Source organism: Hyla sarda, chromosome 4 (assembly GCF_029499605.1).
Source record: "Hyla sarda isolate aHylSar1 chromosome 4, aHylSar1.hap1, whole genome shotgun sequence".
Taxonomy (NCBI): domain Eukaryota; kingdom Metazoa; phylum Chordata; class Amphibia; order Anura; family Hylidae; genus Hyla; species Hyla sarda.
The window spans coordinates 116002822-116018244 of NC_079192.1; the positions used below are offsets into that span (position 1 = coordinate 116002822).

A 15423-nucleotide genomic window follows, 5' to 3' on the forward strand; every position below is an offset into this window, starting at 1 on the left:
GATTATTTCCCTTGTAACTACAACGTGCCATATCCTGTAGCCAACAAATACAGTAAATTTAGTATTCCAGACAAATAGCCCCCATCTGCATTTTATTAGACATTTTTACTCATGATTACTTACATGATCATTTGTGAACACTAAACACATACTGTTTTAGTGGCATTTAATTTAGAACTTATGTGAAAGTGAATTATGAAGAAACTGACTTTTAACAACAAGACTTTATTTAGTCTTACTTTCTGATCAAACATTTATGGTTTAAGTGTGTAATGTACAGTTTAATATTTATTACATTATAATATTCAGAGGCATCATGTAACTCATAAATAAATCTTAATTTACAAAGATTACAAAACTATATATGTTTTACATTGTGATTGCAATATGTCCATGAGTTACTGTATAGTTGTATCAGGGTTTTGCTATTGTATATTTGTTATGAGCCTGATATAGACAAAGCATAATAAATAATATGGCAAAAATGTGGTAGAAAATAATTTTAACACAATAGAGATATGATGATGCATTAGATCTATTAAAGGATTACTATCGTTTAAGCCATTGGCAGGGTGCAGGTGAGGCTAAAAACATTTTCCTGTTGTCTGAGACTGATGTTCCATCCAGAAAGCCCTATTCAAGTTTGTGGGACTTCTGTGATAGAACATTAGGCAGTTCTGATGATGTGAATATTAGTACTAGTCTCGGACAACAGGATAGTACTTTTAGTTTCACCTGTATTTTTCTACAACTCTAATGGGGACTTATCTTGGCTGATCCTGAATCGGTGTGGTTAGATGAGTTTTTATGGTTTTAGTGCTAGGGCAAGTTTTAACATATATCTTTCATTGGAAACCTTTGATTTGTTCTAGTGACATTGTTAAAAGTTTTAATCTGCTGGTGTCTGAGTGTTCAGACCCTGTCCGATTAGTGGAATGAATGGGGGAGAACTGTGTTGGACAGTCCTAAAGACTTACATTATGAGTCCACCCTGGTCACATGACTCAGAGCCAGAACACAGTGCCAGAAGCCAGTTCTCTTAAATGATCGGTCATGGTCTGAACACTTGAACCTCGACAAATGAAAACTATACATTTTTGTTTGTTTTATAATGGAAGGTACACTTTAAATATGCACCATTTATAGGCACTGTAATACATTTTATTTGAGAGAGATGATTCTTTCTCCACTTATCAGACTCCATTCCTGTCCCCTTTTTTCCTGATCTCATCGTTCACTCATAAACTGCTCAATACATCTATGAACTCTGTGAGTTCACAGAGGGATCAGATTACAGATGATGAAGAAGTATATCATAACGAGAAAGGGAAAGAGGTGGAAGTAGCTTGAGACAGGTAGAAAAAAACCAGAGAGAAACACATAGCTAGGTCTTTTTTTTTTCCAAGCTATACATGTTAAGATCCTTTAACTTTTTGTGGTAAGTTTAATCCTGCAATCCATGCACTAGTTTAGTAGATCTTCTCTGAACTCTCTCCAAAGTATTTATATCCTTCTGGAGATACGGTCTCTAGTACTGTGCACAATACTCCAAGTGAGGTCTCACCAGTGCTATGTACAGTAGTATAAGCACTTCCCTCTTTCTACTGCTAATGCCTCTTCCTATACACCCATGAGCACTTCCCTCTTTTTACTGCTAATACCTCTCCCTATACACCCAAGCATTCTGCTAGCATTTCCGACTGCTCTATGATTGTCTGCCTACCTTTAAATCTTCTGAAATAATGGCCCCTAAATCCCTTTCCACAGATACTGAGTTTAGGACTGTATTACATATTCTATATTCTGCCCTTGTGTTTTTACGCCCCAGGCGCATCATCTTTCACTTATCCAAATCCACAATTTTAGTTCTGACTATTCCCCTAGTTTACCTAAATCCTTTTCCATTTGGTATATTCCTCCAGGAACAACAACCCTGTTACAAATTTTTGGGTCCCCAGCAAAAAGACCAATACCTTACCGTCGAGACCTTCTGCAACATTACTGATAAAGGTATTAAACAAAATGGGTCCCAGTACAGATCCCTAAGGTCCCCACTGGTAACAAGACCTTGCTCTGAATATATTCCTTTGACAACAACCCTCTAAATGAAAGATTAATAATATAATCTGCAATACAATCACTGGCACATACAGCAGGTGATACAACACAATAAAGTACCTAGTATTCTGATAATATTAAAGCAAATGTCACTATGTTTGCTTTCCAATCATATTGTGACATTTATATAGGTAGTAAAGAAACAATGTAAATGAAAATATGCACCGGTAACACATATTATAAATGCATAAACCTTTGAATGTGACAGAAGCGTGACATTTGTTTCAATGTACTTCATCTTTCTTCCAAGGAATTCTGCATATGTATCATTAATAAAGACAATAGCTGTTTAAAAATAGTTTTGCGCAGGCACTATCTGATCGTATTTGCTATGAGTTTATGTAGATCCATTATATTATGCAGAGGCTTGGGTGAACATTAGATTCCAATTCTGCATCTCTCAGCTTGAGGTAAACAAGTAAGCTTTGTCACGCCATAAAATATACTCTATCTTTATCCCAGTAGTGCACATTTGGCACTCTGCTTAATTCCTTAAACCTGCTGATGCAGAGATCTAAGAATAAAGAGTCATTCACCACAGAACTGCCTGGATGTATATTTTCCCACTAGCGACAGGAGAGCAGAGTTATATTAGGATGGCAGTTGGATTGCCGAATTCCCACATGGGTTATCATATACAATATAGGTCAAGATTTCCATAGATGACTTATGAAATGTAGATATACTGGGATAAGGAGTGGTTTGTGGGTTATCTGCATTATCATGATGATTAAGTGCAGCAAAGGAAATATCTAGAGCGAGACAAAACTCAAGATGGAGGACAAGTAATTGTGAGTATGCCCTAGAGAAATGGAAATATTATCTGGCATTTCAGCTCCTTTTTTTTTTACAGTTGTCTAAAAACTATAGATTGTAATCGGTCATTCTGTATTGATTGACAAATTTTCAAGGGAACAATAGTAAATTTAATGTTTATGTGTAATATCAGTAGTTGGAAACCATCAGCACACTGCCACTCCTGGCACGTACCATTGATGGGTCTTTGTCTCCATCCTGACCATTCTTTGAAAGTGACCTGGCATTTCCTGGTGGCTTTCTCATCATGCAAGATATAGAGTAAAATCCCTCAATATACCTGTACTGGCCTCATAATGTATAATTATATCATAGGTGCTGATAGAGACGTATGGAGTGGGAAAGGGTTAACATGCTTAAAATGCATGTAAGTGGCTATAGTATGTATTTCTACTTACCTTCTTATGATTGCTTTATATCTAGCCCATTCCGTATTTACTGAGCAGGAATCATAGAGAGCATGCCTTCTGCTCAGTTTGTAGTTCATATGGTACCCTTGGATAGGGTAACATGAAAATAAAGTGGAGAGCAAGGACTGTCATTTTGATAGGTGTCCCCACTCTTATACAGTAAAAGGTGATGTGCTATATCACCTGTTTGCTATATGATCCCGGAAGGTAGGTGGAATTGTAATTCAATGCTACTTCTTACCCTCCATGGGCATTGTTTACCTGGCCCAGGCAGTTTTGGACCAAATCCGAATCGGCGTTGAATCTGAACCTAAGTCAATGGCCCAATTCAAATAAAGAAAAAACTCCATAAATGAATCTTGGGATATTTGCTCATCTTTAGTAACTACATATTTGTTAAACTCCCATGAACTTTAGTGATGAAATCCTTGATATGTGTTTTTCTCTCTATATAGCTTTGGCATGAAGTCTGAGCACTCATGTTTCCCAATAGGAGGAACATTAATAAAAGCATTTATTTTCTGTGTTTAGTCATCATGCTATGTCAGGGCCATTAGAATTTAAGGACTTTGTACAAAGCATGTTCTTGCTGCTACAAATTGTATGACTAATAAAATATAAAAAGAAGAATAATTAGAATAATTATTATTTCTGCAAATAAAATTGTTTTCCCCTCTCTTCCGGTGACTAATGTGATCACAATGTTTTTTTTTTTTATATGATACTTCATTTTATGCATAAAAGATCAAAACTCTGGACGATTGATTGTTCTTAAATGTCAAACCTCTTACATTTTGGATCGGCCTAAGTCAAAAGCGCCAAAGCCCTTTTCTTTCAGTGCTTTAAAAGGCTAATACAATTTATGAGCAGATTTGATTCTAGTCTGTCTTCAAAGAAGGAGGAGATTCCGGCTCCCAAGCTGCATAAAATTCAAACTTTATTCCTTACATGTTAAAATCCAGTGCAAGAAAAATGTAAAAACATATAGAAAAAGCAAGACACAAACGCACCATGACTAAGACTTACTGTTAAGTTGAAACGCGTCGGTGTATTTGTGTCTTGCTTTTTCTATATGTTTTTAAATTTTTCGTGCACTGGATTTTAACATGTAAGGAATAAAGTTTGAATTTTATCCAGCTTGGGAGCCGGAATCTCCTCCTTCTACTGTGATTGCTGCACCTGGGGACTTGGCCCCTGTGTTTCCTCATTAGCTTCCGCTGGGGAGATGTGTTGTGTGATACCATCGGGAACTATCAGAACTACAAGTGGTGAGCTGATACAATATCCTTCTTATTGTGTCTTCAAAGAAACATCAGTTATTTCTTGGGTATTTGCAGGTGCTGAATGATCGAGAGCCACACTTAGATAAATGCCTGGAATATATTGTCCTGGTTTTATTCCTTGATGTAAGCATTAAGCCTCTCAATTACATGTTGATATACATAACTGCTCACCAGGCCCTGTAGTACATACAACTTCACCCTTATGTTCTAATGCTTTAAGGACAAAGAAGACATTGTAATTACTTCTAGCATTTGGGGAGAAAGTGATTAAAAATCCAATTGTGTGCACTTTAATCCAGGCAGCAGGAGGCGGCAGAACTATTTATCATCCGGCAGATGTAAATCAATGGACAAACCTCTGTTAACTTCATACTGGAGGAATTTGTTTGCATAGAGAATACATTAACCATGTACAATAATTCATTAGACCATACATAAACATGTTCAGAAGATTTCTGTGATAATGAAATATCATCTCTATATAGTACGACAGCACACTGTGTCCTTGTGTGTTAATATCTAAAATTGCATTTACAGTTATAAAATTGTTTTGCTGATCCAATACCCCCTTTAAGGGGTACTCCACCCCTAGACATCTTAACCCCTATCCAAACCATAGGGGATAAGATGTCTGATCTCGGGAGGCCCGCTGCTGGGGACCCCCGGGATCTTGGCTGCAGCACCCCGCTGTCATTACTGCACAGAACAAACTCGCTCTGTGCTTAATGATGGGCAATACAGGGGATGGAGCATAGTGATGTCACGGCTCTGCCCCTCATGACATCATGGTCCGCCCCCTTATTGCAAGTCTATGGGATGGGGTGTGACTGCCGCCACGCCCCCTCCCATAGACTTGCATCAAAGGGGCGGAGACCGTTACATCACAAGGGGGCAGAGCGGTGACATCACGATGCTCCGGCCTCTGTACTGCCCGTCATTATGCACAGATCGAGTTTGCTCTGTGCAGTAATGACAGAGGGGTGCTGCAGCCAAGACTCCGGGGGTCCCCAACAGCGGGACCCCCGCGATCAGATGTCTAGGGGTGGAGTACCCCTTTAAGCACTCAGCCAATTTTGGCCTTAAGGACTCAGACAATTATATTTTAACATTTTCGTTTTTTTCCTCATCACTTTCAAAAAATCCTAACTCTTATATTTTCATCCACAGACTAGTATGAGGGCTTGTTTTTTGCGTGATGATTTGTCCGTTGCAATGCCATCACTCACTTTACCATAAAATGTATGGCGCAACCAAAAGAATACTATTTGTGTGGGGAAATTAAAAGAAAGCCACCATTTTTATGCCGTGATCTGTACTTTTTATTGATACCATATTTGTATATATAAGACTTTTAATACAGTTTTTTATCAATTTGTTTTGGAATAAAATGTAATGAAAAAAAGGTGCAATTTATAATTTTTTTTTTACGTTCACGCCGTTCACCATATGGTATCATTAACATTACATTTTAATAGTTTGGATATTTACGCACGTGGCGATTACCAAATATGTTTATAATATGTTTTATATTTTTCAATTCTTCTTTTTTTTTTTTTTACACTTTTTGAGGGGTTAAATGTGGAAAATATTTTTTTTCGATTGCTATTACTGTTCAGTGCTATGCATAGAGCACAGCACTGATCAGTGTTATCTGTCATCTTCTGCTCTGGTCTGCTCGATCTCAGACCAGAGCAGAAGACTCATGAAAGGCAGCGGAGGCAGGCCTGCCATCTAGATGATCAGGTCTCCACGGTAGCACTGCGGGCGACCCAATCATCCATTTTAGTGACTGCAGCGCTGCAGATGCTGTGATCTGTATTGATCATGACATCTGAGAGGTTAATGGCGGACATCCGTGCGATTGCGGATGTTGGCCATTACCAGCGGGTGCCTGGCTGCTGTCAGCAGCCAGGACCTGCCGCGCATGACCCGAGCATTGCTCCGATGCTCGCAGTCATGTATAGGACGTAAATGTGCGTCCTTGTGCGTTAAGTACCACCACACCAGGACACCAGGATGTACATTTACGTCCTGCACTGGATACAGCAAACCTTCAACATACAATGGCAATTCATTCCAAATGAACCATTGTTACTTGAATCCATTGTATGTTGAGGGATTCGTGCAATAATAATATAGAAAGTTATACTCACGAGTCCCCACCACTCTGGACCATCACCGCTGCCCTGGATCGTCGCTCTCCATCGCCGTCATCACATCGCTGCACACACTGCTTCTTTTGGATGATGGGGTGGTGTGCACGGCGACCTGATGACAACAAAGGAGAGCAGCGGCTATGCAGCGGAGCATGAAGAGGAAGGTCCGGAATGTCGGGGACAGGTGAGTGACACTCACCAGAGCACATTAAACGGGGCACATTAAACGGCTATCTGGCGGCAGCTGAAGCAGTCTGCGCTGTCGCATAGCCATTTATGCGATGGCCCCGACATATAATGGCATTGTATGTTGATGCTGCCTTCAACATACAATGGCCTCTAAGAGACCATTGTATGTTGAAATCATCGTATGTCAGAGCCTTCATAGGCCGGGGGATCACTGTATTTGATAGCAATTATTCTGACATCATTCTGATTTTACACAGAACTGCATACTAGACTAAAAGTTTTACCAATCCAATAGCACCAGATGCTAAAGAAGTTTAATGCCCACTGGAGATACCATCAGTATTGTCCACAAAACCCCTTTAAAGGGATACTCCATTGCCCCAGTATTCTGAACATTTTGTTCCGAACGCTAAGAGTGGGCGTCGGGGGTCACAATGTCACAGCAATGCCCCTTTTGATGTCACGCCTTGCCCCCTCAATGCAAGTTTATGGGAGGGGGCGTGATGGCCGTCACTCCCCCTCCCAAAAACTTGCATTCAGGGGGCGTGGTGTGGCATCATGATGGGCGTGCTTCTCGGCCTTTTGGCTAAGATCAAGTGTAGTATCTGTTCTTATCAGTTTCATGCCGGTGATATCCAGCACAGCACATAAGACTCAGGACTTAAGTGAATGCATGGTGAGTGAGAGTGGGCTAAGTGCTTGCCTCGGACATGCCGTTTCCTGAGCAGTGGATGTCAGAATGAGTGAGCAGCACAGCAGAAGGATTTGTAAGCCAAATATAGAAGCTAGAAACATAGGAATCTGCAGGACCTAGCGAGTAACATATATAAGCATTACTTTGTTTGTGATATCACAGTTGCGCTTTAAACAATTGAAAGAATGTAAATATTAAAATGTGGCATGATTTTGTGATTGCATTTTATAATAAATCATTCTTGTTCTTCAACTCTTCTATCTCCTGATCACTCAGACGGTATCCGACAAAATGCAATGGATTTGTAACATCTTCAGCGGTTGCCGTGTGATAGTCTCCAGAGATGGATTTTAATCAACCCAGATAGTTATTTCGGAAACATATTGCTAAGCTGTAGTTCCCGGAGGTTAATTGGATCAAGATAGTTAAAGACAACCCGAACAGCAGGACATCCTAGCAGGTCCTCGTGTCGAAGCTGCAAAAAGAGTTAACACTAGTCTGTCTGGAGCCTAGATCTATATTGCAATTTTATTAAAGCCTTATCTGTGAGTTAGAGAGGCCAGGCCACTCATTCACGAATTCGCAGGAGCAATGATGAGCCATCCCCGATGCTGAAGCAATCCATAACCCCATTAACAAGATGCTTAATTTCTCATCTTGATGATCTTGTTTGCATTAGTTGGAATTAAAGCCTTGAATCCCCACCGGAAGGATTTCACTTTAATCAGTTGGGGAAAATTTCCATCACCTCATTTATATGAACAAAGGAAATTCCAAATCTGCATGTTAAAAATGGTCGTGAAAGGGAAACCAGGGGATGGAGGGAGCAAACAGGTTCGGAGAAAGCGCGCCATGTGACCGCTTTGATAGCGGATATCCCCAAATCTAAAGCACTTTCTGCTCCTATCTAATGAGTGACATTTGCATAAACTCTTTAAGATAACATGCCATAATCCTCCCAAAATAGCACAATAAAGACTTAATGCTAAAGATGAATTCCCCTCTGCATGTCTTTATGTGGCCACCAAGTGGTTGTGATGAGGTACATAGTTGATTGAGAGCTTTGTTAGCATGTTGCAATATTGTATTGAATGTATTTCATAAGAAATTGAAATTTTAAAGCATACCTGTCATTTCACAAAAAATAAAGCTTCTATATGTTACTCAGTGGGTCTTGCAGATTCTTTACATGTCTTTACATGCTTCTGTATTCAGCTCACAAATTCCTCATTTTTGCTGCTTACTCACTCTGACATCCACTGCTCAGAAAAGGGTGTGTCACAGGCAACCACTGAGCCCACCCTCACTCACCATCCCTTCACTTCCTCCCTGAATCTGCTGTGATAAGCTGCATCTCCATTAGTGTTGAGCGGCATAGGCCATATTTGAATTTGTGATATTTCGCGAATATATGGACGAATATTCGTCATATATTTGCTAAATTTGCATATTCGTAATATTCACGTTTTTTTCGCATATGCAAAAATTTGCATACGTGAAAATTTATGAACTTTATAGCAAGTATACCAGTGTTCCTTGATAGAAGCAGCAGAAGGGTGGGATCAATATTCGCAAATATTCACATATGCGAATATTCGCCTGGCGGTCTCACACAGTAGTATTAGAGCCTTCTTTAGACCACACAAGCTGGAAGCAGAGAGGGATGATCACTGTAATGTGTATTGTGATAAAAAAAAGTGAATATTCATAATTTCGAATATATAGTGCTATATTCGTGAATATTCGCGAGCAACACTAATCTCCATCTCTTCATCCAATCACTGTGTTCTAGAGTGTTCTAGTCCCACCCTCACTTCCTAGACTTTTCCCCAGCTTGTGCTTCAGTTGGGACAAAGATGATGCTGCAGGCATGATTATATTCTGGATAGTATGGGGACCCCTAGTGGTCTTTTTTTTTTATAAGTCATTATTTCTATAAAACAAAGATGAAATATAAAAGCAACAAAAAGGCGCTCCCTGTGGAGAATCACACGTGATGGATGGTAATTATACAGAGGGGGGCACAATGGCCACTTACCCGCTCCGGTTGTGTACCAGCATACACAACAATGGACAGCACTTAATGAATGACAAAATATTCATGGACCCATCTGCAGCCTTCCCATGAAGATTAAGGAGACCATGGAACTTCGGAGAGACCGGGAATTTTTGTGGCGCTGATCAGGGAGAAGTCAATCACGGTGCGTACATGTGTACGCAACGTGATTGACTTCTCCCCGATCAGCACCACGAAAATTCCCGGTCTCTCCGAAGTTCCATGGTCTCCATAAAACAAAGATGACATTTTTTATGAAGTATATTAATATTTTGCAAAGCTGCACAACATATAAAAAGTTTTTGAATATGACAGTGCCCATTTAAGTAAGTTCAAGCAGTGCATTTATTTATGTTTTGTTTTCTTTCAAGATGTTTTTTTTGTTTAGTTTTTACATCAGATGTTCTTGCACGTCCTTAAAATTCCTCTAGATCTATTTTAATAATGATTCTCATGCAGTCATTTTATTTCCATTTTACACATCCAATTTCTGAAATGGACACAATATGAGTGAGCAAAGTCCTCCCCTGCTCTCCGGCTCTCTTTAATAATTCAGCCTGTGATAGGATATAAAATTGAGTTTTAAGACCATAAGCGGCATTTCCAGTCACCTTATCTGTCATCTCCAGAATCAGCTAATTAATGTACAGTCCGCCGGCTGATAATGAATTACAAGCAGAACTGTAATTTGCTTGTTGCTGCCCTCAGTCAGGTTCTCAAGGGCGGAAAAATAATCTAAACAAAAGTGAACATTTTATTTTTTTTCCTCACCAGGTAAGATGATATAAAAGAAATGCATATAACACCATGACAGTACAACATGTTCTTCCAAACATGTATAATAGTGCGCCGCAGCAAGGCCGCCAATTAATCCTGATCATAAACAAAGGATGGATAAGGCTCCTGCTTCGTTCCCAATTCTCTTTCACTGCTGTCCTAGTTTATAAAATACATTGCAGGCACTAATTAAGACAAATTATGTCAAATCTTTAGAAAAAAGCTTTTTAAGAACATGAAGTGACATTTTATTGACAACGTATAGGGCGGTCTGTTTTACTCGGTGGTAATGCAGTTTGTGAAGAAAACAGGCAGGTGATGAACTGATATTTTCTATAGAAGTTTTCTAGCACCTGCGTAGAGCACAAAAGGCCAATAAAGTAATCTTGATTATAATATTAAGGCTGCTTTCACACTATACTTTGCTTTGTTAAAACATCTGCTAGAAACTTCCATTAGAAAAGCCTTAAAAATGTCCGTTAAACATCCGTTAAAAAAATCCTATTCAAGTCTATGGGATTTTTTGATTATCCGTTATGACCCGTTATAGCCCGTCATGAATAACAGACGTTATTTGTGACGGAAGAAAAAACAGCACATGCACTAATTTTTCTTCCTTCACAAGAAACGGGTAAATTAACGGCCGTTATTTTTAACATTGAAGTCTATGTTAAAGGGATGAGCCTTTATGTCATCCATTTGCACCTGGTTTATAATATCCGTTATTACTTCTTAGCATGCTCAGAAGAGGTGACATCAGCAGACTCCTGCAGTGCTGAGGGACTACTACTACTACCATCATGGAACAGACTTGGGGCCAATGAATTATTATAAACACACTGGGGCCAATGAATTATTATAAACACACTTAGGCCAATGAATTATTGGTGTGATCAATCCCTCAACCCATGTACTGCAACCCCCATCATGGAACAGAGTCTGTTCAATGATGGGGGTAGTAGTACAAACACTAATGGAGTCTCCCCAGCCACCGGGCAGACTCCCGAAGCTGGGGAACTACTACTCCCATCATGGAAACAAGTCTGTTCCATTATGGGAGTATTAGTAGTCCGGCTGTAGGAGTCTGTAGGCAGAGGTGTTAAAACGGCCACAAAATAACGGTACATGACGGATGTTATAACAGGTCTTAACGGATGAATATGCCCATTATTTTGAAGGACATTATTCAGCTGTTGGCACCCATTATTTCAGCCCTTATCATACATCCATTTTTTTATTATACAATACAGAAAATGGATGTTTAATAACGGATGAATGCTCATAGTGTGAAAGCAGCCTAACTCAGTTATCTTCAGATGAAAACTTGGTAGAGGGTATCCTAATGGAAACCTGTCACTATTTTAATGCTGCACAAACACAAGGGGCATGAAACAAAGACAGGCTAACTTATCACAATGACCTTTAAATCACCATGAATAGCTGCAGCATTTAAGAAGAATCATAGTTGTAACTTTGCCCAGGAATGGGGCTCTGAGTCACAGAGATGATCCACCAATTGAGAGATCTCTTCAGAATTTCATATTCAAAGAGTATCAGTCATTCGTAGCCGGTAGACCTCTATTTATGAGCTGGGGAAACTGTATAACTGTGCAGAACAGCAAGTACTATGAAATTGAGTCAATATAATTCTATTACAGGCAGTAAAAACAGCCATCAACTAAAGACAGCGTTATTAAGGAAGGTATTCCAAGCAAATACAGATATAGGACATCAATGATCACCACCCATTGGGAGTACCAAATGTCCCATTGCTAACCATGGAGGTCACTGTCAGCTGTGAAAAGAAAGGGAGGATGAGACCTGGCTACACATGTTTATTACTCTTTATATTTAAAGGCAATGGCCCAGATTTACTATGGCATACGTGTCCCACCAAGTCATCAAAGGCACTTTTTATATACTTTTGTAACAAAGGGCGCACTAACAAAAGGGCAACTAATAATTGGTCTAAATGTAGACTAGGCCGTCTTTAGATGCACCAGTCTTATTAACCAATCATTTATGTTAAATTTTCTACATCACTATTTATATTTAAAGATAGAGAACACATCTCAGAATTTACCTCATTATTATCATAGACAGTAATGCAATGAAAGATAACACTCATATATAGATAACACAAGATCCACCATTCACAATAGGTGAAGGTCACATCCCCCCTCCTCCCCTTTCGGTATAGTGACCTCTGTGCAGGTCACAGGTCATGCCTAAAATACTCTCCTATAATAGTCAATTAATATTCTCCAGACTACATGACCCTATGGTTCATGTGGCTACTATAAAGTATATCTCTAAATGCTGAGAACAGCAGCTCAGAAAAAATGTCCCCCACCATAATCATAAAATTAAATTAAACAATCTTCAATAAAAATAAAAAAAAATAGATTTGCTAATTGGGGGCTTTTACTCTTTCCATATCAATCCCTGGGACGGAAATAAAGACCTATTCTCCAACTTGGATGCAGCCACCACTAGAGGGTACAAACTGCATAAGAGTTTATGATATTTCACTCTCCAAACTCCTAAGCTCCCCCTGGTGGGAACTTCAGCCAGCCAAAATTTTGTTATTTTACTCTCTGTCTCTGCAGTAGATTTTACGCAGTAGATCAGAAAACAGTGGACCAACTACTATAACAATATTCAAGCAATAGAGAAGGAAAGAAACGGAGCAACTCACCACACCGACCCAGGTACAGTGGTCCCTCAACATACGATGGTAATTCGTTCCAAACAAGCCATCTTTTGTCGAATCCATCGTTATGTTGAGGGATTCGTGCAATGTAAAGTATAGGAAGCTGTACTCACCTGTCCCCGCCGCTAGAGATGGTGTCCCCGGGCCTCCGCTGGGCTCTCCGCTGTCTTCTCCGGTCCTCTGCTGTCTTCTCCGGTCCTCTGCTGTCTTCTCCGGTCCTCTGCTTTCTTCCGCAAGGCCTTACTGGGCCTGCATAGCGACGACATTATGCCGCTGTGTACGCCATTTCTATTGGATGACGTGCGCAGCAGCGTATTGACGTCATCGGAGAGGGCCGAGAAGACACCGGAAGACCAGTGCTGGACCCGGAGTGCACCCCGGAGCATCGTGGAGGGGTAAGTAATATTTACCGCACCACACGTGGAACATTAAGCTGCTATCCGGCAGCAGCTTAAGCATTTGGCGCTGCCGGATAGCACTTAATGCGATGGCCCCGACATAAAAAAGCATTGTATGTCGATGCTGACATCGACATGTGATGGCCTCTGAGAGGCCATCGTATGTCGATTTCATCATATGTCGGGGCCATCGTATGTCGGGGGGTCACTGTATTTTTTGCAAGTGGTACTTTATTCCAAAGCTTCAACCATGGAAGACAAGCAGGGGAGAGTGAATGTAGGACGCGGGGGTATTCTCTCACACCGACCGATATGATACCCATGCTCACATTCACTCTCCCCTGCTTGTCTTCCATGGTTGAAGCTTTGGAATAAAGTACCACTTGCAAAGAATACCTGGGTCGGTGTGGTGAATTGCTCCGTTTCTTTCCTTCTCTATTGCTTGAATATTGAATGGTCTTGCCTTATATGTAGAGCACCACTGAAGTCCCTCCAGCTGTTGCAAGGGAAGACACAGGAAAACCAAGTAGATTGCTGTATCCTTAGTGCTAGTTTAGGTGGTGCCGAGTCTCTCTCTATATGACTGTTTCTACTATAACAATATATTGTAACATTATCAGCATGTGATGCTAAACCTAAACATGACATACTGAAAACTCACATTACAACTGAAGTTACTAAACCTAAGTACCCAATAACCCAGTGTTTCCCAACCAATGTGCCTTCAGCTGTTGAAAAACGACAACCCCCTGGCTTTACCCGTAGAGCAAAGGGACTTGTAGTGTTGCAACAGCTTGAAGCAACTGATAGGGAAACACTGCAATAACCTTTCTAGTAAGTGGAAGAAATTTCCACTATACACAGCACATACTGTATATTCTGCAGATCGGATCTGCCAAATGATTTGTTCCTCTGCAGTAAGCTTTAGATTTGGGAAGAGAACCAATGTGGTTTACACAATTTATTGGCATTGCATGGCATCACATGGTTACAATTGAATATTTTACACATCCTAGAGGACAAGAATATAGCGTATGTACGGTGCCGGAATCTTCACCGATGATCATCTCAGTTGTTGGACCCTGACAGTAACACAACCCTTAGATTCATTTCTTTAGTGTAATTGTTCCCTAGACACCATTCAGAAGCTTCTCTGCATCCAGTATTTGCCTATAAAGTGAAAATCTCTTCTTTGATAACACTTTAGCTCTCAGGTAGTTTTCCCAGTAACATTTTCATGTGCCAAATAAATCTACAGATTTGATATTTTGGGAAAAACAGACAATACATTGAAAGATGCAAACAACAAAGTGACTTAGGTCCTTGCATGGTCTTCTCCTGTCCTGATAGTCTACTACAACATAATTAAAATAAAATACTCCCTAAACGTGAGAAGAAATTACCCTCTCCTCTCTTCTCCTAGCTTCATGATTGTTCAGATTAGCCCCCCTCTGTGTTTTATAATGGTATTCCAATTGGAGTCTATTTAAAGACACAGCAGGCTTTTTTTTCTGCAGAAAGACAGGAATTGCTGACATGAAATTGCAAAATATACCAAGTTCTGTCAAGACAAACAAACTTTAATTTACTTGTACCAACGCATTTCATAATGCCAAGGCAGAAGGAGCCATAAAAAGGTTTTGGTTTGGTAGAAATACATTTTAATAAGGCTGGAGACAGTCTAGGACATCTTTTTAAAGGGGTACGCCACTGGAAAAAAAAAAATTTTTAATTAACTGGTGGAAGAAAGGTAAAAAGATTTGTAAATTACTTCTATTAAAAAATCTTAATCCTTCCAGTACTTATCAGCTGC

The 15423-nt window shown here is 39.9% G+C and overlaps 1 protein-coding gene and 1 pseudogene across 8 annotated transcripts in view; one reads left to right on the plus strand and one right to left on the minus strand.

Annotated features, from left to right (window-relative positions):
• NTRK3 (neurotrophic receptor tyrosine kinase 3) overlaps positions 1-15423 on the minus strand; it is a 688036-nt gene that overhangs the window by 526754 nt on the left and 145859 nt on the right. The gene's annotated exons all lie outside the window — the stretch shown is intronic.
• Positions 7539-7647, plus strand: LOC130267826 (U2 spliceosomal RNA; annotated as a pseudogene).